This window comes from Pseudorasbora parva, chromosome 11 (assembly GCF_024679245.1).
Source record: "Pseudorasbora parva isolate DD20220531a chromosome 11, ASM2467924v1, whole genome shotgun sequence".
In the NCBI taxonomy this organism is placed as follows: domain Eukaryota; kingdom Metazoa; phylum Chordata; class Actinopteri; order Cypriniformes; family Gobionidae; genus Pseudorasbora; species Pseudorasbora parva.
In genome coordinates, this window is record NC_090182.1 from 26,555,728 (window position 1) to 26,580,929 (window position 25,202).

Genomic DNA, 25,202 nt, shown 5'->3' on the forward strand with positions numbered 1-25,202 from the left:
TTAAACCAAGGAGGTTGGACGTCTGAGGGAGTCGTCCTGTCAATTGCATCATATCTGCGGTACCCTCGGTTTCCGTTTTTATTTCCGGTTATAAAAGCTACGCCTTTGTTATGAATAGGCGCCCTCTAGTGGACAGAAAAGTTACTTAGTACACCTTTAGATTTAGCTCTACTCTTACTGTGCTATTATCATTCCTCCCTCATTTTTAGATTTTTGGAGTTAAAGCTACACTATATAACTTTTCCATCCATTAGAGGGCGCCTATTCAAAACAAAGGCGTAGTTTGATGACCCCATTGGTGAATTAACGTTACTGCAGTATGAAGCAGAGCAGGATCGAGCGTTGTGGAGCCGAGCAAAGCCGTTGGAGCGATTGTTACGCAAACACACGCCTCGCGAGCAACAGGACTTTTATTATATTGGGACACAGTTGCGGGCTCCATTTCTGCTTTTCCAGTCATGAATATGTGGTAACGCAGCTCTGTTTATCATATTAGATACATTTAAGTGCGTTTAAAATTATGTTATAACGTTACTCAGCAGCTGCTGTGACACTTGTTGCACACTGCTAAGAGTAAAGCGTTTCTGCCAATATAAAAGGTAAAAGGAGAAACCGAGGGTAAGGCAGATATCACGCAATTGACAGGCAATTCCCTCAGATTTCCTGCCTCTTAGGTTAAAATAGCAATTTTTTTCACAATTTACAAACAGTTGGAAATATTTGGGGTATTGTAAGAACTGAACAAAATATATAACACTGGCCTAGTAGGATAGCGCTACAACCAACCAGAGCACCGTGAAGCAGTGCTAGTTGACAGATTAAACTTTTGCTGTATCCCGTCGGCAAAACTCCGAACACATCTTCCCTTTTTAAGAATGACTTAAGTGCCGTTCTTTGTTCTTTTCTCAGAGAAAAGCTTAACTACAAGTCTTCCAGAGTCGCGGTCAAAGCTGATTCGAATGGCCACCGTTCGCCAGCTTCTGTTTACTAATAGCACGCAAGCACATCTCAGCCATCATCATGTTAATTCCCGCCCACCGACTCTATACACGTTGTGATTGGCCTGACCAGAGTTTGGTTTTTACAGCTCAGACGTGATTTGAGAATATCTAGACGACACTCGTGGCAGATTAGATTTGCTGCCGCTAGGGTGTGTCTAGATTTCTAGGTTACCTTTAGACACTTGTTCAAAACATTCTTACTCTCAACTCATCACATATTAATGCTTGGTCAAGAAGACATGGCGTCACTTTTTAAAAAAACATGGTACCCCTTTAGCATTGTTTCGACAGTACTCCAGTGCTTTCAGTTGTTTGCCTTGTGTCAGATCACATTATTTAATTATTTAGTGTTTATAAACAATATGTTGGTTGCACTTGCGGTCACCTGAATCAAAAATGCTGGACTCGGGAGCCTGGAGAGAAGTTATAACAGAACCAAATCAACTTTGTGGATGATAGATTGAGGAGGTAGAATAAATGAACTGCTAGGATGCACAAGCCGAACCGAAGCATGGGAGAGAGTAACCACATGCCTAATAGGAGACTGTGAGTGAAGACAACGCTGCAACACAGGCCTGAGGCTGAGTCTGCAAATCTCAAATGTATTTGCTCTATTCATATGGCTACAGCGCTAACAGGTCGGATCTTGTTTCATGCATGTAAACAGTAAAATACAGAGGAAATCGCATTTCCCCCACATCCGATTTGGGCCATTTTCGTATGTTGCTTGATACTTTTCCGATATATGATCTGACCTAAGTCTAAAATCTCATATCCATTTGTTCTCTTATTTCACCTTTATGTTATTCATATCTGCTGTAACGTAATATTTGTTTACAGTATATATGCATGTCTTAGTAATTCTAGAGCTACAAGATGTGAAACAGAAATGTCAAGTATGCATTTTAACAATGCTACGTTGTATTCTTAGAAATGGTTGTCTTCCTGTGATGTTGTCATAGTCAAGTCACCTTTTTATAGCACTTTATACAATATATAGATTGTCTCAAAGCAGCTTTGAAATTAATTTAATGGTGTAAACATAGGTTGTAAAAAAAAAATCATTATTCAGTTATATTTAGTTAATTCAGTTCTTTTGTAATGGTCATCAATTCTTAAAGGGTAAGTTCAACCAAAAATGAAAATTGTCATTAATTCCTCACCCTCATGCCGTTCCAGACCTGTAAGACCTCCGTTCGTCTACGGAACACAAATGAAGATATTTTTGTTGAAATCCAATGGCTCAGAAAGGCCTTCATTGGCCACAATGTCATTTCCTCTCTCAAGACCCATAAAAGACACTAAAGACGTCGTTACAAAGCCCATCTCACTACAGTGATTTGAAAATAATTTTATGAAGGGACAAAATTAGTTTTTGTGCGCAAAACGAAATAACGACTTGTATAGTGATGGCCGATTTCAAAACACTTCTTCTGAAGCCTCTGAGCTTAATGAAACGGCGTATTGATTCATGATTTGGATCGCGTGTCAAACTGCCAAACTGCTGAAATCACATGACTTTGGTGATCCGAACTGCTGATTCAATACGCTGATTCATAATGCTCCGAAGTTTACGAATCAGTGTTTTGAAACTATATAAGTCAACGATATAAGTTTTGAAACTATATAAGTTTCGTTTTTTTTGTGCACAACATCTATTCTTGTCGCTTCATTAAATTATTGCAGAACCACTATAGGGAGATGGGCTTTGTAACGAAGTCTTTAGTGCCCTGGAAATGACATTGTGTCCAATGGAGGCATTTGTGAGCCATCGGATTTCAATAAAAATGTCTTTATTTGTGTTTGGAAGATGAACGGAGGACTTACGGGTATCGAACGATACAAGGGTAAGTAAGTAATGACAGAATTTTAATTTTTGGGGGAACTAACCCTTTAAATTAGTTCAATTCGGCTATACAGCAGCTCTACTGAAAGGGCTCCGTTTGTACGTCGCTAACTCAGTTAGCTGGATTTGATTGTTGATGATTTGGCATGATCTTCGATCGGTTGGCTCTTCGGTGCTCATCCTGGACTTGTTGTCATAGCAACGAGTCTGTAAACTTAAACCTTGGGAGCAGGTTTATTACATTTAAACGGGATTAGACTGCATCTGATACTTAACATATGTCCCAACAAGTAACCTCTGTTACTTTATTACAAGAGTTCCATACTGAAATAAAAATAAAATGTAATAAAAAAAAAAAAAAAACAGTGCACATTTAATTTATATATTATAACTTTTATTTCATTTTGGTTAAAAGTGGTTTCATCAGGTTTTTTTATATATTTTTTTATGTGATGTCATTATGTTGCTGTCTCTCCGCCAGCCAATCGCTGCATTGCTGATCATGGTTTCGAGTATCACTGCATCTGCCCTTTTCAAGCAACACAAGAACTAGCAGTAATCTCAAACAATTTAATCTAGATATTTTAATCCAAGCCACAGATATTTTGAAGAATCAAATTTGCTGAGCTCAGTTATCATGATTAGAAGAACTGGGTCTGTCAAATAATCTTGGATGTATTAAGCGAGGTACGAAGAACGGTCCCCAGTTCTCCTCTGCCCAAACAAAGCAAATTATTATGCTTTCATTCCAGACTGCATCAAAAACCAGAAGTCAGACTGTGGATTGTTATCCTTCACAATTTATCATCCAGTTCCTTCTGCTTGAAGATATAGTATTATCATAATGTTGAAAGACAATACCAGCTGTATGTTATTTTTAATGATTATATCAACTTTATTAAAAATTTACAGTGTATCATGGTCAGTGTTTTTTAATACTTGTGGAATAAAGAAACAACTAAAATATAATTTTGTCATAAGAATACAGTTAGTTATACAGTAAATATTAATGGAAGATGCATTTTGTCAAGTCTGTCCATGGCAAGTGTGGTAGAAATGTAAAGGGATAGTTCATACGACTCCTTTATTGTCCTCATTCCCAATTTGTTGCAATTGCATGGACAAGAGTAACCAGCTTCAGACTTATGTTTCACAGAAGAAAAAAAGTCTTGGTTCTTAGACAGTGAGAGTGAATAAAGGATAACAAAATGTGTAATGTTTGGGTGAGCTATAGTATTGATCTCATTACAGTATGTAGTCTCTGTCTGACAGAGGTGTTAGAAAGTGGGCCATGTGAGCCATGAGTGTGCTCTCTCTTTTTTCTCCTACCCTGTCTGTCAGACATGAATCGGTCTGATTGGCTGTCGCACCGCTCCGACGCACGCTTTGGATGATGTAATGTGCAGCAATCAAGCGTCATCGTCGTCGCAGGACCCAGCATACAAAAAGCAGAGCTGATGATGCCAGCTAGCGCTAATCTCGGCACTAACACTGACAAAGGCCTGATTAATGTTATCCCTCCGGCAGTGGTCGCACACTTTATCAGCTGATTAGCAGGGACTGCTGGATAACTGTGGCTTTGTGTGAAGATCTGCACTTAAGCCTCACTGATTTTATAGCAGTTTGAATCCAGCTCCTCCTGCGGTGTGTGATTGTTATGGCAGATGTTTTTAAATGGGATCAAATGGCTGCTTCCAATCCAAAGATGCCTGATCCACCCTGGTTACGAAAGTAAATCATGGTATTGGAATGCTTGGGGAGAAGCCCTAATCGCTTAAACTTAACCCTATGTCATTTCAGGGAGCTCAGCATCCCCTCAGATTCATTTTGAGACTTATTACATGGCTTTCTGGAATGTTTGATTGGTCGATTTTGGTGTCTTGCCGACAAATATTTGAGTATAATAGCTGTATAATTGACTGCTGTAGGCAAAGCTATGCTAGTTTTAGCCTCTTTCTAACCCTCACAGTGACTTTCTTAACACATAATAAATAAATAAAAAGATTTATTTGTTTGCTTGCACAGTCAAAAAAATGATAATTTACTTTAAAAATGCGTCAAGTGGTTGCACACAACTATACTGAGCTTTTTTTTTTTTTTTTTTACAAATAATTAGCTATATGAACAAAAGAATTTCAAGTAAAGCTGACAAAATGTATTTGAGTAAATAAAAACTATTTGAATTTGTCAGTTTCATTATATTTATGTGCAGTTTACTTAATAATGTTATGTTAAATTTATAAAAGTTTATTATGTAAGGTGAACACATTTATCAATTGAATTTACCTTTACAACTTTTAAATAACAACAGGCATATTTTTTTTAAATAAAATGCAAAAATAACTCATTGTACTAGGTTCCATTTAATTGAGGGCAGGAATTTCATCTTATGAATTTAAGTTTGAAGTTAAATGCCCACAGTCAGGCACCACTCTTCTGCATAATAGTAACCACAAAATTAAAGAAACTCCTCAATGTCCAACATAACCGAACATTAAACACTAACATAAACTAACAACATCTTTCCCTTTACTGAAAAACACATAACACTTTAATCCATACATTTTCTCTCCTAGCGCAGTCCCTTGCAAAGTATGCTGGGAACTACAGATCCACTGCAGTCAGTTATGTCAGCACAAATATTTTATGTAGTTTTACACAAATTAAGTAAACTTATTTTTTTATATATATATTAAGTTAATTAAAAAACAATTAAATTAGGTTGTGTAAAAATTAGATCTGTTTAAAGCTACACTGTGTAACTTTTTTAGTTTATTCTTAGCCAAAAACACTTAGTTCTTTCAAAAATATATGTGCTCATTAATGTATATTTACTTCTTTCAAGTAATAAAGTATTCTCGTAAGTTTATAATATACCATTGAAAATACATACAGGTGAGGGGTTCAAATGCTAGTTGCCACGTTGCTCCTCCATTTTGAAAGTAAGCCAAAGAGGGACATACCGGAAATTCAAGATTCGCCTTTCGCGTTTTAACACTCAATGGCACCATGTCGAATGTGAAGAGGGGGATTGCCATGTTAATCTTGGACTAAATCGGCCACCGTAGGAGTTAAAACGAAATCAGAATTGAGAGGAACAGAAACTATTATTCACTGGATGGTCATATACCTTTTCACTCTAGATGGGGGAAAATATCACACAGTGTAGCTTTAAGTAAAGTAATCATAATTTAAATTTGTCTTCTTTATGAAGGGCCTGCATAATCTTTTTGAGTGCATGCTTGCTTGGTTGGTTGTGTGGGTGTTTGTATAATAAACCCTTAAGAGGTGATATAAGAGCTGATTTCCCCTTCTAATTTTGTTTTGTGATAATGTCCGGATGAGCTTATGTTATCTATTATTTAATACTCAACCTCTTGCAGTCTCGGACTCCAGCATGTTAATAACACGCCTTCCGAATGGGGGTGGGAAAGAAAGAAACAGACACAGACATCAAAAATGAGGAAAAACTTATTGTCTGAGATATTGAGGTCTCAACCGAGACAGTTGGACTCTGTAAAAAAAGAGTTTTGGCACAGAGCTTTGTTCTTAGCCCTCACTTCTTCCTGCTTCATTAATGTCAGAATTATTATTATTCCACTGGCTTTCAGAAATGAGAGCGCCTGCAGCTAAAGGACTACTGCATTTTCGTGAGGCAGCAGACGAGAGCCCAGAGTGGCAGAATCAAAGGAATTTCAATTGCTGTTTACTCTTCGACCTCCTATTCAGACAGCTCACACTGCATGAGAGTCTGCTTAGATCACAAACTATGCAGGGTGGGGGAAAAAAGGAAAGAATGTAAAAAGATGAAAAGAGAAACTTTGTGTAATGCATTCGCTGTGCACATGGAAGTAACTTGAAGAACTTGAAGCTTGGTTATCCAAAGAGAGATACAGTATGAGATGCTTACAACTTAAAAAAAGGATGGTTCACATAAAAATGAACGTTCTGTCACAATTTGCTCCTCATAATGTTGTTCCAAACCTGAACTTGGAACACAACAGAAATGTCCCATGCTGGCAAACGAAGTCGGCATGTGCTTTGGATAATTTCGAGCTACAGGCAAAACAAGTGAAAAATGGTAGATTTTTTGCATTTGAGGTTTTCACACAAATTAATTAATGAAGCTAAAAGTATCTTTATTGAGTAGCTTACCTTTTCTTTGTCCATGAAAATTAGCACACTTGTGCTAACTGACAGATCTGACGCGTCCAGCGGTCAGACAAAGTGTGATCCCGATACACACACATTACAGAATTACAGTATTTCAAAATACCTGTATTGGCGAGTATTCACGCCAACATTATCTGTTTTGTCTTATGTGAACGCATTAACTGTAGCGGGAAAACATCTGGTGATTATATTAGATGCGGTAAAGTTGGTCTTACGGCCTGTACACACACGTGACATACGATGACACGCTTACAAGATGGCAACGGCTTTACGCTTCAGAACGGCTTATCGGAATCCTGTGGGTGACGTCAGCGATTTTCACTAGCGATGTGCCGCGTGAACATGCAAATTCAGTAGATGGTGCTGTGATACTTGCTTCTGACACTCGCTTGTCACAGAGAAAGAAGAGAGAGTGTATTTAGGTGGCGTGCTTGCTAAAACCATTTAAACACACTTTTTGCTAACATGGCAAGCAGCATTAGCAGCTCATCTTCTTCTTTCACTTCACTTCGCTTCACTTTGTTTGTTTTGTCTACTTACTTCCTATTCGTCGTATCAATGTGTGCTAGGCTAGATGTTTTGTGCTTGAGCGACACCAAGTTGTGTTTTACTGTGACTTCAGCAGCTCCAGGATACGTGAACAAAACCGCCGTTCTCATTGTTCGGCCAGGTTTAAATGCACTGCGTCAAAACAAAAACAAATGTAACAAAAAATTACGCTTTTAAGTCTGCCGTTTTGTGTCGGTGTGCACACTCACATTGGCTCCCTTTGTTTAGTCACAAGGCATTAAACGCGCAAAAATCGGCTCTGTGTGAACAGGCCTTTATAGGCTGTCTGTTTCATTAATGTTAATCAAACTATTATGGTATCATGGGGAAAAAAAGTTTCATGTATATTTTTCCTATAGTTTTTTGGTTGCAAGTTGGTATGTGTCAAAACTGGTGTGATTACCAGGGATTTTAAGGTATGGTTGCTAGATATTTTGTTTTGTTTTTGGAACCTTCAGAAAACTTTAAATTGACTTTACTTACTCTATTGACTTCCAACAGGTGTAGCTCAGTCCATTTTATTTCTCAGATTCAAACAAATCATGCATTATTTTCAAGTTTTTTTTTATAGAGATGTGAAAATGACAAGAACACATTTTTGAAAATGTACTCATTGCAACTCATTTTGCCAGCACAGGTCACCAACTTTTTTGTCCAAAATAACGTTTACATTTTTTTAGTTTTTTACATTAGTTTTATAGCGCTTTATACAATAGTTTCAAAGCAGCTTCACAATAATAAACAGAATGTAACGGAATGAATGATGCAGATCAAATATGAGACTAATTATGCTGTAAAGCGGGAGTAGCAATATGTAGTGATTCAGTTCAGTTCAATAACTGTAAAGTTTTAATATGGGTTAGGTTAATTCAATATAAGCAGCTAAGTAATGTCATTATTCAGTGTCAGTTCAATGTTGATTTAAATCAGTTATATAATGGTGTCGTCGATCCTGCAAACTTCAGTCGAAAAACTAAAATGATTCAGCAATAAAGCAGAAGACATTAGTGTCATTATTCATCTCAGTTCAGTTCACGTTTTATGTCTGATAGAGTCATGCAGTTCAATAAAAAAAACATTGAGACATTTCAAATTATCTTTTTTGAAGTCATATGTCATATAGACATTTAGAACGACATGATGACAGAAGTTTAATGCCTGGGTAAACTATCCCTTTAAAACACTTATTCATGATGACTGTTTGGACAGTAGACAAAGGAAAGCAACAGATCGCATACGTAAATCTCTCTGCACGTTTCCCATTAGTGTTAATGCTGGAGTGAGTTATGAGAAGAAAAAGAGCCAGCAATTTATTCATGCACTGCAGTACAGTGGTGGCTGATCCCCAAGGTTTTTGAACAGGTGGTGTGTTCTGAGCTGAGGTCTGCCGGAGAGAGCAAAGGCAAATCAAATAAATAAAAGTTTTGAGTGCATCAGCATGCCAAGCAGGCATCCCAGAAGACTATGTAGAAGTGATGCCTTGCCTGGGATCTCTCCTGGATACTTGTTTCTGGGGTAAAAAAAACCCCAGCATGGTGGGGAAAAAAGGCAAGGGCCATTAATAATGCAGAAGGTCAGATCTACTCTGACTGTACTGCTCAAATCAAAGCTGTCTGCAGCTCAGATTCATAAAAGGAATTTTGGATTTAAAGCCATGAAACGGCAAACAGCCATTTTAACAGAAATGTCCCCCCTTGAGGCATTTTTACCTTTTTCTAAAACTTCTAGCAACTGCTGTAAACAACTTAAAGGGATTGTTTATTCTGTCATTATTCCATTGTATAGATAAAAAAGTGGAGGGGAAATAAAGAAAAGAAAAAAATCTATGGGAACCAGACCTTTTGCTTACCAACATTCTTAAAATATATTTTTATTTTATTTTATTCTTTTACTTTTATTTTTTTCCACCTGGTTTGAAACAACAATGACAGAATCATTTTAAGTGACAAATTCAGTGTTTTGAATTAACTAAATTAGATTAATAAGAATATAATGTCATTTCAGATCATGTAACATTTTTAGTCACATTGAGAAAGTCCCCCAAATTAAGAATTTAAAGGTGCTACTGTGATAAGAAAAACATTGAATAAAGGTTACAAATAATAGGCTATTTATTTTAAAATACCAATCAGATGTTGTTATCTGGTGTTAGTTTCAAGACCATTGCATTCTCTCCACTCTGTGATGACTCTGCAGACTCTCAAAAACATGGTACTTAAGTCTGGAATTATTTTAGGTGTCGAGCAGTGTTTTACAGGGTCATGTTTAACCCATTTAATTATAATTATTAATGTTCAAACCCTTACGCTTGCCCATTTTTCCTACTTCTAACACACTTTGAGGACAAAATGTTTACTTACTGCTTAATATCCCACCCCTTAACAGGTGCTGTGATGAAGAGATAATCAGTGTTATTCACACCATCTGTTAGTGGTCATAATGTTATGGTTGATCAATGTATATATATATATATATATATATATATATATATATATATATATATATATATATATATATATATATATATATATATATATATATATATATATATATATATATATATATTTAATTTACCATGCTACCATGCTTCCTTCAGGAGAGATCTGATGTCTTTTGCCTTGGTGGGCGGCATTGCGTAAAGGTCTGGCATAGGTTTGTGGTGACAGCTGAGTGTGGATCAGTAGAGAAGGCTGAGGTACTGTAGAATCATGTGGAGGATATTTATATTTGTTAATTTTAATATATATATATATATTTTTTTGTTATTATATTATTATAATTAAGTTATTATATTATTAAAAATTAACATAAAGATAAATATCCTCCACATGATTCTACAGTAACTCAGCCTCATATATATATTTAAGTTAACTGTATATGTGCACACACACACATGTATGTATGTATGTATGTATGTGTATATTTTCCCACTGGTCACTAAACTAAACAGAATTTTGGTCACAAACTTTTGACTGTTCAGATCACGAATGTAGGCATCTACAGTGGTGTCTATATAAGTTAACCACAATTTTGATTAATTTCATTACATTTTCAGCCCAATTTTTATTTTTGGTGCTGGACCTGTTAGAAACTAGCCAGAAGATGAGCCAGCACATGTGAAGTTAGTTTTTTTCAGCTGAATACAGTACCTCAGCCTTCTCTACTGATCCACACTCAGCTGTCACCACAAACCTATGCCAGACCTTTACGTAATGCCGTCAAGCAAGGCAAAAGACATCAGATATCTCCTGAAGGAAGCATGGTATTAGCATGGGAAATTAAATCCGCCTGCCACGTTAAATGGATTTTGCGTATGATCTTCCGCAGGAAACTTCGCGAAGTAATCAGACAGCTTGCACAACCTCCACGTCTGTTTCTAAATGCCAGAAGCAAAGTGGTGACGATTAGGGCTATTTTTGAGCAGTTGCTAAGCTTAGCATCACGCGTTCTAGAATGGGTCAGACTGATGCAAAGACTTCTGACAGTCGCGTATGATACAGCTGTCACCTCTGAGCTGAGGTGGAAGACAGTGCTATTTGCTCGCACATCAGGCTGGATGAGTTTCCTTTGTTCCTTTCTCGCTTTTATCTTGTATCTCATTTTCACTCTGTTGAATTAGCATTTACAGGGTCATCTGCCCCTCATTTCCAACCATTTCCATTTATATCTGTCTGACTGGGATTCGATATAGGTCAGCAGCCCCTCACGCAGCCTGTGCCCAGGTCCTGCTGCCAGGGTGAAAATAGAAAATGAGTTATTAATATGCTTAGGTAGTGTGTAATTCAGCAGCTCATGATTATTGCAGAGGGGATCCTGGCGGAATACGTGTGTGAGTTTGCAGACATTAAGTGATTTTCATTCTCACCCTGGTGATTAGCTGGACCGAGTGGTGGGCTCAGAGCCATTGAAGAAATGAAAGCATTACATATAAAAGCAACAAGTGCTTTCTTACCCCATCACATTTTAAGCCAGCATCTAAAATTAAAGATTTTTAGTGTAGATCTACCTTTTCATGATTCTATTCTGGGAAGTTTACAGACGTTACTAACATTCGGGATGCTTCAAAATAGCACTCTGTGTCAAATAGTTGAATGCTTCATTCTCCATTTAATTGGATGCAGTCTTGCCCAGTGAACTGGGGTTTGTTTGGCAGGATATCAGTGTTTTAATAAGCTGTGAATGAGTTTTACAGAGAGCACAAGTGCTCTATAAACTTTATTGAGCTCATTATAGCAGTTAATACTGACCTATTTGGATAACATAGCAATACATTTACAGAACAAATATACACACCGGGGACCCACAAACTATTTGGACACTGAATATATGAATGTCTGCATTATGTAACAGAACATAAAATAAATGAAAACAAGTGGCATTTATTCGAAAGAAAAATAGCACAGAAATAAAAACATTTCACACATAAAAAAGTTGGTTCCAGAAAAATAAGTCAGAATGGTACTGAGAAAATACACTACTTGTTTGTGACTTGGTTTGGTATTTTGCTATCCGAAGGAATGACATCTGGATTTTTTTGTGTCTAAAAGTGTCCAAGTACTTTTTGGGGCCAGTATTTGTAAAATTGTATGTATTGCACAGCTGCTGGAATGTGTTACTCTACAGTTGTCAGTTAGCATTAAAGTTTCTTAAAACTTTCTGTAAATGGGCCACCTGTTGTAAATATGGCCTTTCTTATTCTGATCTCCACTCACTCAGTCCCATGATGGTAAAGTAGGGTACAATCTTTCAGCAACCCAGAAACAGCAGTAATCTGGGCTAGCCTCATCATGCTGCGCCTGTGTGGCCTCTTTCTGAGATATTAGCCACTTGCTGGCAGAAATCGGGTCCTAGAAGACTGTGATGGATTATTTGCACCTTAATCTCAATTGCTGTCAGTCATAATTGATTTTGATGGATTGATTAGCAATGGTGTCATCCCAAGTACATATGATTGTTTGTCATGTTACCCAATATTAAAATCTCATCTCTATCCATGAGTTTTAGCAACATGAGGTACAATAGATGGCAAATTGTGCAACTTATTTATTTATACTAGTGTCCAGGTTTTTGAAAGTCATCTAAGATGTATTTATTTGATGGAAATACAATAAACCAGTAATATTATAAAATAAATAATTGCAAATTTTCTATATTATTATATTATAATTTTCAAGTTACTTTGAAAAGTAATGCTTTATAATAATGTGTTACTGCCTTAAAAAGTAACTAATTGAGTTACTTAGTTACTTTTTAAGGAAAGTAATGTGTTACATTACTTTTGCGTAATTTTTTCTCACCTTTGTTTTTTATAACAAAAAAGTTCAATTTTTTGTGTAAATGTAAAGACTTTACCAAAATTGAAAAAATAAACCTCAGGCCGAGGTAAAAATGCAAATTGACGTGCAGTAGAGGGCGCAGCTCAAACAAACCTTTCAGCTGTGCTGCCATTCTGGACAATGGAAGAATAGGAAGCAGGAGAAAAAAGTTTAACACTCTTACTTTACCAGTAAAAACAAAATAATTAAGGTCATTTTTGCCTTCGGTTTAGCTGAAAGTTAGCAAAACATTGGTCAATAAAGTTAGATTAAATGCATAAAAATATTTGTTTTATTAAATATTTAATTATTGGTTGTTTGCATAGTATTCTGATTTTCATTTGACTGATTTTATTCATTTTGAGGAGTACTTCATCTTTACAGTGCAAGTGAGATGAGTAAATGCTCACATTAAGTCTAAAACTACAGTAACCTGTTCACACACAACGCCTTTGCACTTACTCTCGATTTTTGAGATAAAAGAGAGCTGTCAGACCAACAAATTCAAAAAAGTAACTTGCATACTTTTTTAAAATAGTAACTCAACTATTTTGTAGTAAATTTTAAGTAATGCATACTTTACTAGTTACTTGTAATGGGTTACCCCCAGCACTGCTAATAACATTGTAAATGTCTTTAATGTCACCTATAGATCAATCTAATGCTTCCTTGCTCAATTTCTTTAAAGTCTACATAAATTTGAAGAAATAATAGTAATAATAATAATAATAATAATAATAATAATAATATTGTGCACTGATAAATAATGTATAATATATACTGTAATATTACATTAAACAATACAAATTTTACATTTTGGTGGCTGGTAGTGTATTTATTACCATTTATCAATTTATTTTTGCATTCTAGATCTAATTGCCTTAAAAACTGAGGCGACACGTTTGAATGGGCATGGCTGTTTTTAGTTTAAGCATCTGCTGTACAGGTATCCTCTCAGAAATGAAACCGTACAGATGTGTAACAGGGTTTGCAGCTGTCTTTGGCTCACAGCATCACCTGGGGCAGCTCTCTCTCAGGCTCTGTGAAGCTCATACAAATGAAACTGGCGCTTGGACTACTCATTCAGGTCAGATGGACTCTAGCACAGATCTCCGCTGCTGTGTGCAGCTTCACAGCTCATTTGACTCTGGAGATTGAGACTTCTCCTATTCATTAAAGAGTGCAAGCTCTCAGACCAGGTCCCAGACCAGGTTTTCGAACTCGTGCTTAATACAGAAAATGGGCACCTCTTACACAACAAAAGCGATCAGAATCTGTTACATCACTGTAAACACATTCCTTTCTGTACATTGTTGTTGTATGACGTTCTGTGATTAAAAAATCTTAATTACCTTCTCTGGATATTGATGCTTGCACTACTGTTCCTTTGAGTCAAGACTCACAATAGCAATACATAGTGTGTTTCTGAGGGCACTGGAGATGAGTGTGTGAATTGAGTTTTCCTCTAAGCTAAACGGGATTCCCTGGAGGCCCAGAATGAAATTAGCCATAGTTGTGTACTTGGCTGTTGCAGAATAATCATCCGCCTGGTTTGTGATGGACTCTTGCTCACCCCAGCTAATGCAGCTGATGGCTAATGAGAACACAACTGCCTGATAATTGGGGCAGTGTTGACTTTATGATGTACAGTATGTAACTGCTCAACCCTGTGATTCATTATTCACCCTACAACAGTGTGATGCAACTCTCCATCATAGCACTACTGCAGTTTAACAAGGATTCAGAATTCACATTACAATCATGGTCGGATTGGGTCAGATTAGCCTTGGGACTCTAAAAAACATACTTAACATTTAAATATAACATTCATGCTTTTTTTTTTATCTTACGGGAATGGATTATGAACAACTTCAAATTGAACACACTTTAAACCTCCAAGAACAATATTATATTAATTATGCTTGGAGTCTCAGAGACCATAATTCTTTTTTTAATTAATTAATTAATAAAATTCTCTGAACAGAGCATTTTTGTCTGTAAATAATTTAAAGGCAAAGTTAATTTAAAAATAGACATTATTTTTTACATATGTGACCCAGCACTACAAAACCAGTCACAAGTCACCCGGCTATAATTATGGCAATGGCCATCAATACATTGGGTCAAAATTTTCTTTTATGCCAAAAATCATTAGGATATTAGGTAAAGATCATGTTAAATGAAGATACTTTGTAAATGTCCTACTGTAAATAATATTTAAAAAATATTAGTAGATATTTTATATATAGAGTGATATATGTTGCTAGGGACTTTATTTGGACATCTTTTCTCAACATTTAGACTTTATTGCAGATTCCAGATTTTCAAATACTGTAGTTGTATATCAGCCAAATATTCAGATGATGTATACATCTAAAAAAAATATATATATTAAAAAAATGCTCCTTCGACTGGTTGTGGTCCAGGTTCACATATGGGCTCAGTACATTAAAAAAAAAAAAAAATTGCATTACATTTATTAAAAAAAAAAAAAAAAAATGGAATAATTGTCAGTAAAGACATTTCTAATATTACAAAAGATTCATATTTCAAATAAATATTGTTCTTTTTACTTTAAATCACAATTTCCACAAAAGCATTAAGTAGCACCAGAGAAGATGTGCTTCTTGAGCATCAAATCAGCAGAATGATTTCTGAAGGATCATGTGACACTGAAGACTGCAGTAATGATGCTGAAAATTCAGCTTTGCATCACAGGAATAAATTACATTTGAAAATGTATTCAAATAGTAAACAGTTCAATTGTAATAATGTTTCACAATATTACTGTTTTTACAAATACATAAATACGGCCTTGGTGAGAATAAACATTTAAAAATCTTACAGTCGCTTAACCTTTTAACAGTAGCATAAATAAATACATATAGAAATAAAGTTGCAAAGCCATCTACCCACCCTCATGCTAAAATGTTTATATATTGTGACATTCCATACACTATAAACATGTAAACAGAACATGGAGGTTCATTTATTTAGGCTTTAATGGAAAGATGTTTTTTTATTATTAAATCCTAATCTTATTCATCCTTTTTTTTCACTTACCATCTCTGCATTAATCTTTTCCTTATAATAACCCTTCGATAATGACAAATACATCCCATTCCTTTCATTCTCTTGAACCCTACTATTATTATTTTCTCAATCTCTCCCTTTCATCTCTTCCAATTACACGTTATTGTATTTCTTACCACCTATAACACTTATTACATCAGTGGCTCAAAGCAGACCACATGTGACAGGTAACCTGGTTGTGGACATGATTTGAAAATCCCATTTTGCTATTAAGAAGAGTGTGAAAGCAAAAGAGAAAAAAGGGGGAATGGGTGGTAGTAGAGGGTTGGGGATGATACTCCCCTTCCCCCATCTACTATGCTCACACACATGCTCTGATATAGACACTGTCTCCATGACAACGCCTGCCATTGCCATGTTGCTAGTGGCCAGCGCTCAGCAGAAGACCCTCCTGTTTTTACCAGCAGTGAGATGCTGTGAACTCTCATAGGCTCATGGGTCACATTAGTACAACACATTCTTCACCTTTACTGCTTCCCCCTCCTGCATTTTCAGCTTAATCTTTCTTGGTTTGTCATGTTATCGTGCATATGCAATCATGTGAGGTAACAGTATACCTCCAATAATAAATGTTGTGATGTTATTATTTCCATCAAGAGGTGCATCCATCCATTTTTGGTCAAGCTCTTGTGTTGACAATACAAAAGTCCAGCACTCTGAAAAGTCTACTCCAGCACATCCCAAAGACTGAGAGAGGTGCAATTTCATGTGTGAAAATGATCCTTCATGCTCCATCACAACCATTCTTTCACAGTTTGAGCCAGATGAATCTTGACATTGTCATTCTGGAATATGGCCATGATGTGTCTTCCTACGTGGTTGTATAAGAAATGAAAAGACACTCAATTAGGGTTAGAAGAACTGTTCCCAAACATATAACAGGAAAAAACATAAAAATCACTGAAATAATGATCCAAGAATTGACTCTTAAGTATTTGCATATCTAAATCCAAACAGCAATTTTTTTTTTTTGGCCAGGCAGTGTGGTCACAGATTAGGGTCAAATTCTTACTATTAACTTGGACTTTTGGATCAATAAACTCATAGTTACTGCATGTCAATAGTTGGTAATTGTTGAGTTTAGGTATTGCCGGGATTAAAGAATGTATGGTCAAGCAGAATAAGGCCACCAATGTGTTTTTTCAGTCAGCTGGCTGGCGTATTCATTTGTTTTCAGTTGGTGCGCCAATTTTTTAGAACGCCATGAGCGCAACGAGGTGCTGAGCGAGTATTTTAGGCTTAAGCATTGAGCGTTCAGCATTGTCACAGCAACTGCCACATTCTGCTTGTACAACGTCAACAGATGACAACTAGCAGCATAATAAAGGAACAAAATAATTTAAAACAAGAGCCAGAGCAAATACTTTATATAAAATGTTTATATAAAATAAACACAGAAACAAACTATTTGTGAAATGACACCAAAACCGCTGCCCTGCCAAAATGCTCTCAAGTGCTCACAGCGATGCATTTTCAGCAGAGCGCCTAGCATCTTAAGCTGGCTAAAATAAGACTTTGGTGGACATGCGGCCTAAGGCAATAATATGTGCTTTATAATGGGCTATTTTAAAAAAAACAGCCAATATCCTAGTAATGTGCATGCTAATAAAGCAACTAGTTAAGAGTGAGAATTGGACGATAAACTTCTGTGTTATCATATATAAATTTCAAATATTTATATCTTGATATCCTGGAGAAAAAAAATATGAACGTGGAGGTCAAAAGGCTCTTTGTGCTCCATAACTGGCCATGCATCTCCATTAACAACAGCGCCATCTAGTGGCCATTGATGGAGCTCACAGCCATGATGTCTGCCATCTCTGAGGGGTGATGTCATTCTTTCTGGCTGTGCTTGGAGAGAAGGCTGTATGTTGCTGATATCTGAGCCTTCCCAGGCAATGAGAGAGGATCAGTACGGCCATCTGTGTGCCCGTGTGTGTCAGCAGGAAGCACACTGCAAACTGGCAAAATTATCACTTGTGTGAGAGTGTGTGTTGACTCGGTCATGGCAAATGCAATAAAACAGGTGCTGTATTGTAGTTGTTTCCTCATCTCCAAGGCATTGCTGCAGAAATGTGTGTCATGAACCCATTTCCGTTTTCATGTGTTTTTGTGTGAGATGCTTCTGCAGTTCAAACATGCAGAACAAACACTAAACACAGCCACTTCTTTATTAACACACTTAGTGAATGGGAGGATCTGGCATTATGAACCACCTGGGATGTTGTAAAAGCAGCATAGATCTGGTGAATACAGCTAATGTTCAGGGTATAATGTGGTTATTCATGGTCTCTCTGCAGTTAGAGGACAGCAGCCACACTAATTGTGCAGAAGTGTCTTTCAGTTTCATCAGAGCTCATATAATCCACAATCACAACTATCAAGCCGTTTACACCACCTGATCAGCCGCCACGTCCACTGTGCCTTTTCTCTCCTTTTTCCACACATACACTATTCAAGCAATACATAATGACCTAATATTGTGTTGGCCCCCTTTTGTTGCCAACAGCCCTGACCTGTCAAGGCATGGATGGACTCCACTGGAGCCCTGGTATCTGGCACTAAGATGTTAGCATGAGATCATTAATTACTTACCCTTATGTCGTTCTATATATATAAATATATATATATATATATATATATATATATATAAATTTCTCTAGATCTAGTCAGAAAAGCAATGATTTGCCTGTCCTTTCTTTAAAGGTTTCAAAATGCTAAATAATTTTAACATTTAAACCTCGACTAAAAAAATATTGTTTTTGTTGGCAATTGTAATTTAGCTTAAATCAATTATATTAATCTAGCTTAATTATCAATAATAGTTATGTATTAACTATTGTATAATATTGTATTATATAAACATGTGCTGCTTTGGTTAAAGCTGCAGTACGTAACTTTTGTAAAAATGTATTTTTTACATATTTGTTAAACCTTTCATTATGTCCTGACAGTAGAATAGGATACTAGAATAAGATACGGACCCTCATCAAAATGTTTGGTCTGGAAACTCACCATAGACAGGGCTCAATCCGAGGGGCGGATAAACGGTTGTCTTTCAAACTCCCTTTGCACACAACTGGATAGCGCTACACCAACCAGAGCAACGAAGGTGAAGCGGAGCTAGTTGGATGATTAAACTTTCGCTGTATCCGGTCGGCAAAACTCTGAACACATCTCCCCTTCTTAAAGGGGGGGTGAAACACTCAATCTCATGTCAAACTTGAGTACCTATAGAGTAGTATTGCATCCTTCATATCTCCAAAAATCTTTAGTTTTATTATATTTATAAAAGAAATATGGGCTGTACCGAGTCTTTCCGGAAAAAAACGAGGGCCTGGAGGCATATCGAGTGGGCCGAGCTAAAGAATGACGATCGTGCACAAAGAGGTGACGTCCTCAAGCGTGGAGAAGAAAACGCTACCCTAAATAACCCATTGCTTTAAATCAGATTCAACTAATACAGATATGATCCAGAATCATCCGGAGGCTGAAATAAATTGAACAGGAGAAACAGCAACAGCAGGACGTCCGTCTCTGTGGTATGTAATGTATTTAGTGACCTGTCAACATTTGTGTGTTTACTCGCAGTTTATGAGGACATGATTCGGTTTATGGACTATTGTATGCGACTAAACCTTAGAAGTAGCAAGCAAAACGGTTTTGCACGTCAGACTAGTGTAACGTTATACATAGAACAACAATAGAGTCCGTTAGCGCATTTGAATGACGAAGCACGCTTTGTGAGAACGCTAGGTTTATGTTTGGGTGGTTTTCCAATAAACAAACTGACACCTATAGTGGTCAGAGAAACAAATGTATTTAAACACACACCATAGATTGCATGCTCCATTGATAAATTAACGTTATACACGATCGCGTTGTTTACTGATGTTTTCTTAAGCGACGATAGCCAACAACAGACATTTGAAGCACTTTGACTCACCGGCTGCTTCCAAAGCAGGACCGTGAACCTTTATCGCTGGGACCGCTCCGTCAAAAACACACTTCTTTGGTAACTGTTGATTTCGTGAAGTCTGAACGACTTAAGCGTGATGTTGTGCCGCTTCCCGTCATTTCTGCGTTCAAATCGGTTCAAATGCAGCGCTGCCTTCCTGGAATGCTGTGCTGAAGCGTTGAAGTCGCTTGATGTCACCCATAGGAATGAAGTGGAGCGCGGCGCGGACTATAACGACATAAGTGTTCACAGACGACTGGATCTGCAGCTGAGAGAGTGTTTATGGGTGTGCATTTCCTCTCTCGCTCTAGTCACGCGCGCACGCGCACCCTACCGGGAGAAGAGCCCGTACGGCCCATACAAGGACCTTCCGCTCTATCGACGTCAAACCGAGCCATACACGAAAAAAACTCTCCGAAACTTGAGAAATCTGAAGGAGTATTTTTGACACAGAAATACTCCATCAAACGTCCAACATTAGTTTTTGAAACTTTGTCTATGTTTAGGATGGGAATCCAAGTCTTTAACAGTGTAAAAAGCTCAGTATGCATGAAACAGCATTTCACCCCCCCTTTAAGAATGACTTCAGTGCCGTTCTTTTCTCAGAGAAAAGCTTAACTCCAAGTCTTCGAGAGTCGCAGTCAAAGCTGATTCGAAAGACGAAATCTAGTTTACTAGTAGCACGAAAGTGCAACTCGGCCGTTGTTATGTTATGCCCCGCCTACCGACTATATACAAAATATGATTGGCCCAAGTTTGGCGTTTACAGCTCAGAAGTGTATTGAGAGTTGCTAGACGACACTCGCGGCAGATTAGATTTGCTGCTGCTAGGGTGCGTCTAGATTTCTAGGCTAATAGGATACAGATAATCTGTGAAAAAATCAAGCTCCTCTGGTTCCTCCCAGTGGTCCTATTGCCATTTGCAAAAATACACCGCTCTCGGTAAAAATCAACCAATCAAAGTCAGGAGGAGTGTCTTAGCAGTGTCACTCAAGCTTGTGTGCGCTGATCACACCCCTATCGTGCACAGCGCGTACAGTCAGGTGTTCAAATTCAAGATTACCGCTGTGCCGCAGCTTTGCTTATGGCAGACAAACAATCCAAACTGCCAATTCCTCGAGTGGCACCTGCTCATAAAATAAATACGGGCAAACGGAAAAAGACAGATGACGATGATACAAAAGGTGGGTGTGAATTCCTCGTCGGAGCCCATTGACTCAGTGTCAAAACTGTAGCCGCATAACAGATAAAATGTCACGCACTGTGCAAAGCAACTATTGAAACATACTAATTCACTGGCTTGTCATCTTGCTGAAATAATGTACTAGCAAACCTTATTTAGCATTACATATCGATAGAATAATTACTCGCATACTGTAACGTTAGTTACCGTAGCTATTTATTACTTATAGAAATAGTGTATGTTCTATAGTTACATTACATGTATTGCAAAATACATAATGTTTTGAATTTGAGGTCCAAGTTTGTAGTCAAAGTATGGGCAGGTCATAGTCAATGTAAATCATATTGTTGATGTTTTGTCCGTACCAGTGAATGTGCCATAATGCTTGCTTACTAGCCTGCGTGTTCACTGCAGGCTCTGGTGTGATGGGGGAGGAGCTGTGGAGGGAGGGCTGTAGCAGCAGAGAGCAAGGGGGAGTGACCTGACCTGTGAGTTGTGCTTGTTCAAATCTTCAGGCCAAGTCAACATTTTCTAAAAACTCCCTACTGCAGCTTTAAGTAGAACCATTTCAGATCTGAAGTAATGTTGGATTGCAGATTCATAAATATGCATCGCCTGCGCCATCTAGTGGACAAAGCACTGTTAAACACTTTTGAGGCAGTGATTCATGGCTCTTTCCTTCTCTAAAGGCCACTTTTAATAAATATGCAGGACTTGTATGGTTATGGGCTCCATAAGAAGTTATAAAGGGGATACACAGTGCAAGAATAAACATTACTTACCTCCAGCAAAAGCAAGGAATACATCCTATTAACCATAATGGTGTGTGACCGTAAATTCAATAAAAAGTGAATTTGTCTGATGGACAGTGAGTGTTATATGGAGTGTTTACTGTGTTTGATGCTGTAGATCCTCCCTCCAAATCCTTAGTTTGAAGAACATGGCCTGATCTTGTGTAGATCTGAACATCTTGTACTCAGCCTTTGCATAACAGACAATGTTGCCTTCATTAATACACTTTAAATTAAAGTGCGGTTAAAGGTCACAATTGATTGTTCACGGGCTTCATGTCCAATGATGTTAGAGAATCACCTGAGACCTGCCTTGTTTAACATTTTCCACTGCACTCATGAACATATTCATTGTGCTGGTTTTATCAGGTTGTTTCTGTCAATCAAGTGCTGATTCATTTGATTGATTGTTTAATTTCCTCGTGCTTAGTTTCAAGCTTCAGATTGCTATTAATATATTGAAATTCATCCGGCTTTTTCAGCATTTCAAGATCATGAAAGTTTTACTGGATTATCGGCTGCTTTTATTGAAAGAATTGTGCTGAACCTCTTTTATCTGGATGCTTTTAGATCATTGTTAAATCTGTCAGGAGAGTTGAGAACAACAGAAGTGAAAAGCACAGCTAATGTTTGCTGTATATCTGCAATCTGCAGACACTCGTTGATGCCTCTGAGTGGAGAATGGAAGGTCTGGTATAACTGGTTTACACGACACATTAAAGGATCACTTTACAGCCGTTTCTTTGTAACGTGAGAGGAACAAAAGCTCTGCTCTAGTAGGAAGTACAATGTTCGATTTTTTTTTTTTTTCCCTGCAATTTTGACCCAGAGCACTGCAGTTTAGTGAACACACGCCCTGTTTGCCGGATCAACAGCGCTTCCCAATGAATCTTTAATGACCGCTTTAGAAGTCGTAATGGCTAGTCACTAATGTCCATTAATGATTTCTGAATGCAGTTGGCCCCGCCTTGATGGCCTCTCGACTGATCCATTAGGATTTCTTTTAGTATGGTTAAAACTTTGAAAACATCCTCCAGCTTGCAGTGAATCTTCACTGTCCTCCTGCCTTGTTCTTTCCACTATTTAACTTCTAAATATGACATTTCCTCTAAGAAAATCAACATCAGGTAAGAATTATCTTCACTTGTTCTGCTCTTTGGTTTTAAGGAATATTTAGAGTGGTTTACTAAGTACTGAGATGAGGCTGCTGAATTGACTGTGTGTTGCTTTCAGTGGATTTGACTGTTTTTTTCCGTCTAGAAGTTTTCTGTGGGCTTGTGTAGTGCAGTGGTGCTGTCCGAGGTGCTGAACCGCAGATAAAGCTGGGCTAGTGTCTTCTTTCTTTGTTGAATTTTTGTTCATTCACTCTTCGTTATTTCAGTTTTCTTTTTTGGGTATCGTTTTGTTTTATTTGGGCTTTGTAGCAGATATTTATAAAGATTAAGGTATTTAATTTGAATTTTCAGAACATTTCAAGTAATAATTTACCCTAATTTAATACAAATATTAGCTTTTTTCTATGCGGACGGAATCGCATATGAGGACCTCAGAGAATCCACGCTTTAGATAAAATAAGAATGCCTGTTACTGACATGAGAAGGACAGAAATAGATTTTCTGCTTTTCATTTTCATAATAACATTGCATTACTTAATGAATTTTCTCTCTCTCTCTCTCTCTCTCTCTCTCTCTCTCTCATATATATATATATATATATCATTACATTTGTAAGCAGATCTGATATCTGATAGAATCAAAACGTCTAGTTGAGTAATTATTGCGTTTCATAATGTTCTGGTAGTACAGTAGATGGCGCTGTTGATGAACAGATCATCGCTGTTAAATGAGCAGAGCATGAGTCTGAAGGGTTGAGCCCTACAGTAGTCTATTTGATGAGGGTGTTGTGTTTGGCCGTCCTTCAATGGGTCATTTAACTTGATTTTTCTTAGACTTTGCGGTTTTTCAAGATATTGATTGAATCCCACTGATTAGTGGAATGGCAATAATTGTTTGTAGATCTAATTCAACCAGTGTATTATTTATATTATATTTCCGTAATAAGGTAGACTTTAGTGTGTGTGTGTGTGTGTGTGTGTGTGTGTGTGTGTGTGTGTATATATATATATATATATATATATATATATATATATATATATATATATATATATATATATAAGAATAGGTAATCGAGCAATTTAAAACAACAACAACCACAACCATTGCAAATGTAAATATGTATATTTACGCATGATGTGAGTATGCCAGAGGACAGTTGTGCTTTTGCCAAGCATGCAGGAAACTCACTGCCATGGCAACCAACTGCTCCAATCAGGACATCGCATTCGCAACTCCGTTGTTTCCACGCGATCCTTATGTTTTGGGAAATAAACATAAGACAAAACTAGTGAACTAACACCCTATGTTCAAGTAACTGTCTCAGCATTTTAAAAAACTTCAAGAGCTCTGGTTCTCTTGCAACTGTCACATCTGTGCGTCTCCCCGCGAGTCTCTAAACGTGAGAGACAGCCCGATAGATGGATTCGTCTCCCTGTCATCAATCGCGCTCTAACTAGCTTGCTGTTCACACTGAATGGCACCTACATTTTCAAGACTAATCTAATTTTACGTAGGCTAACGTTACTTCACTACAACATAAAAAAAGGTGTTGCTGTTCCAAATCCATCTCCGCCCACTGCCCAATTTATGCCAGGTAGGCCTTAAACAATCGAGTCAGTCCAAATCTAGTCCAATCACCAATCGTGGCGATTTCTGTGGTCTCCTAAAACGGTGAGAGAGGTTCAAAGACGGCCGCTGTGGAACCTCAAGCTCCATTTACAAAATCGGCATGCCAGTTGGCTTCTTTTCTTAGCAATTAAAGCGTCCATAGTCTCCTCTTTCGCTTCCCCCTTTTTTCTGCGCACATAAAAACGACAATCGATTCGTCTTGCTCTATTTGTTTACCATTAGCGCATGCTGATGACGTTTTATTATTCTTGCGTCGTAGCCAACAATTCACGATCATCATCGTACAGTCAACATAACTGACATGTCGTAGTCCTACCCAAGTTTATTAGATCCATCCATGTCATTCAGTGCGATTTGTAATAGCTCTGTCTGATTCACGAACTAGCAATGAATGACGACTCCTTCTTGATACAAGTTGAAACGATTTAGAATTAGTCAGCGGTTCTTGAGTCAAAAACTGACCCATTGAACGGTTTTCGCACAAATGCGTAACTTAGTCGGATTAACGATATTTGTGCATATTAATAATAACAAATAGAAATATATTAA

General features: G+C 37.3%; 1 protein-coding gene across 4 annotated transcripts in view; it reads left to right on the plus strand.

The window, feature by feature from the left end:
* Window positions 1-25,202, plus strand: part of fgf13a (fibroblast growth factor 13a) — a 163,353-nt gene that overhangs the window by 92,445 nt on the left and 45,706 nt on the right. The gene's annotated exons all lie outside the window — the stretch shown is intronic.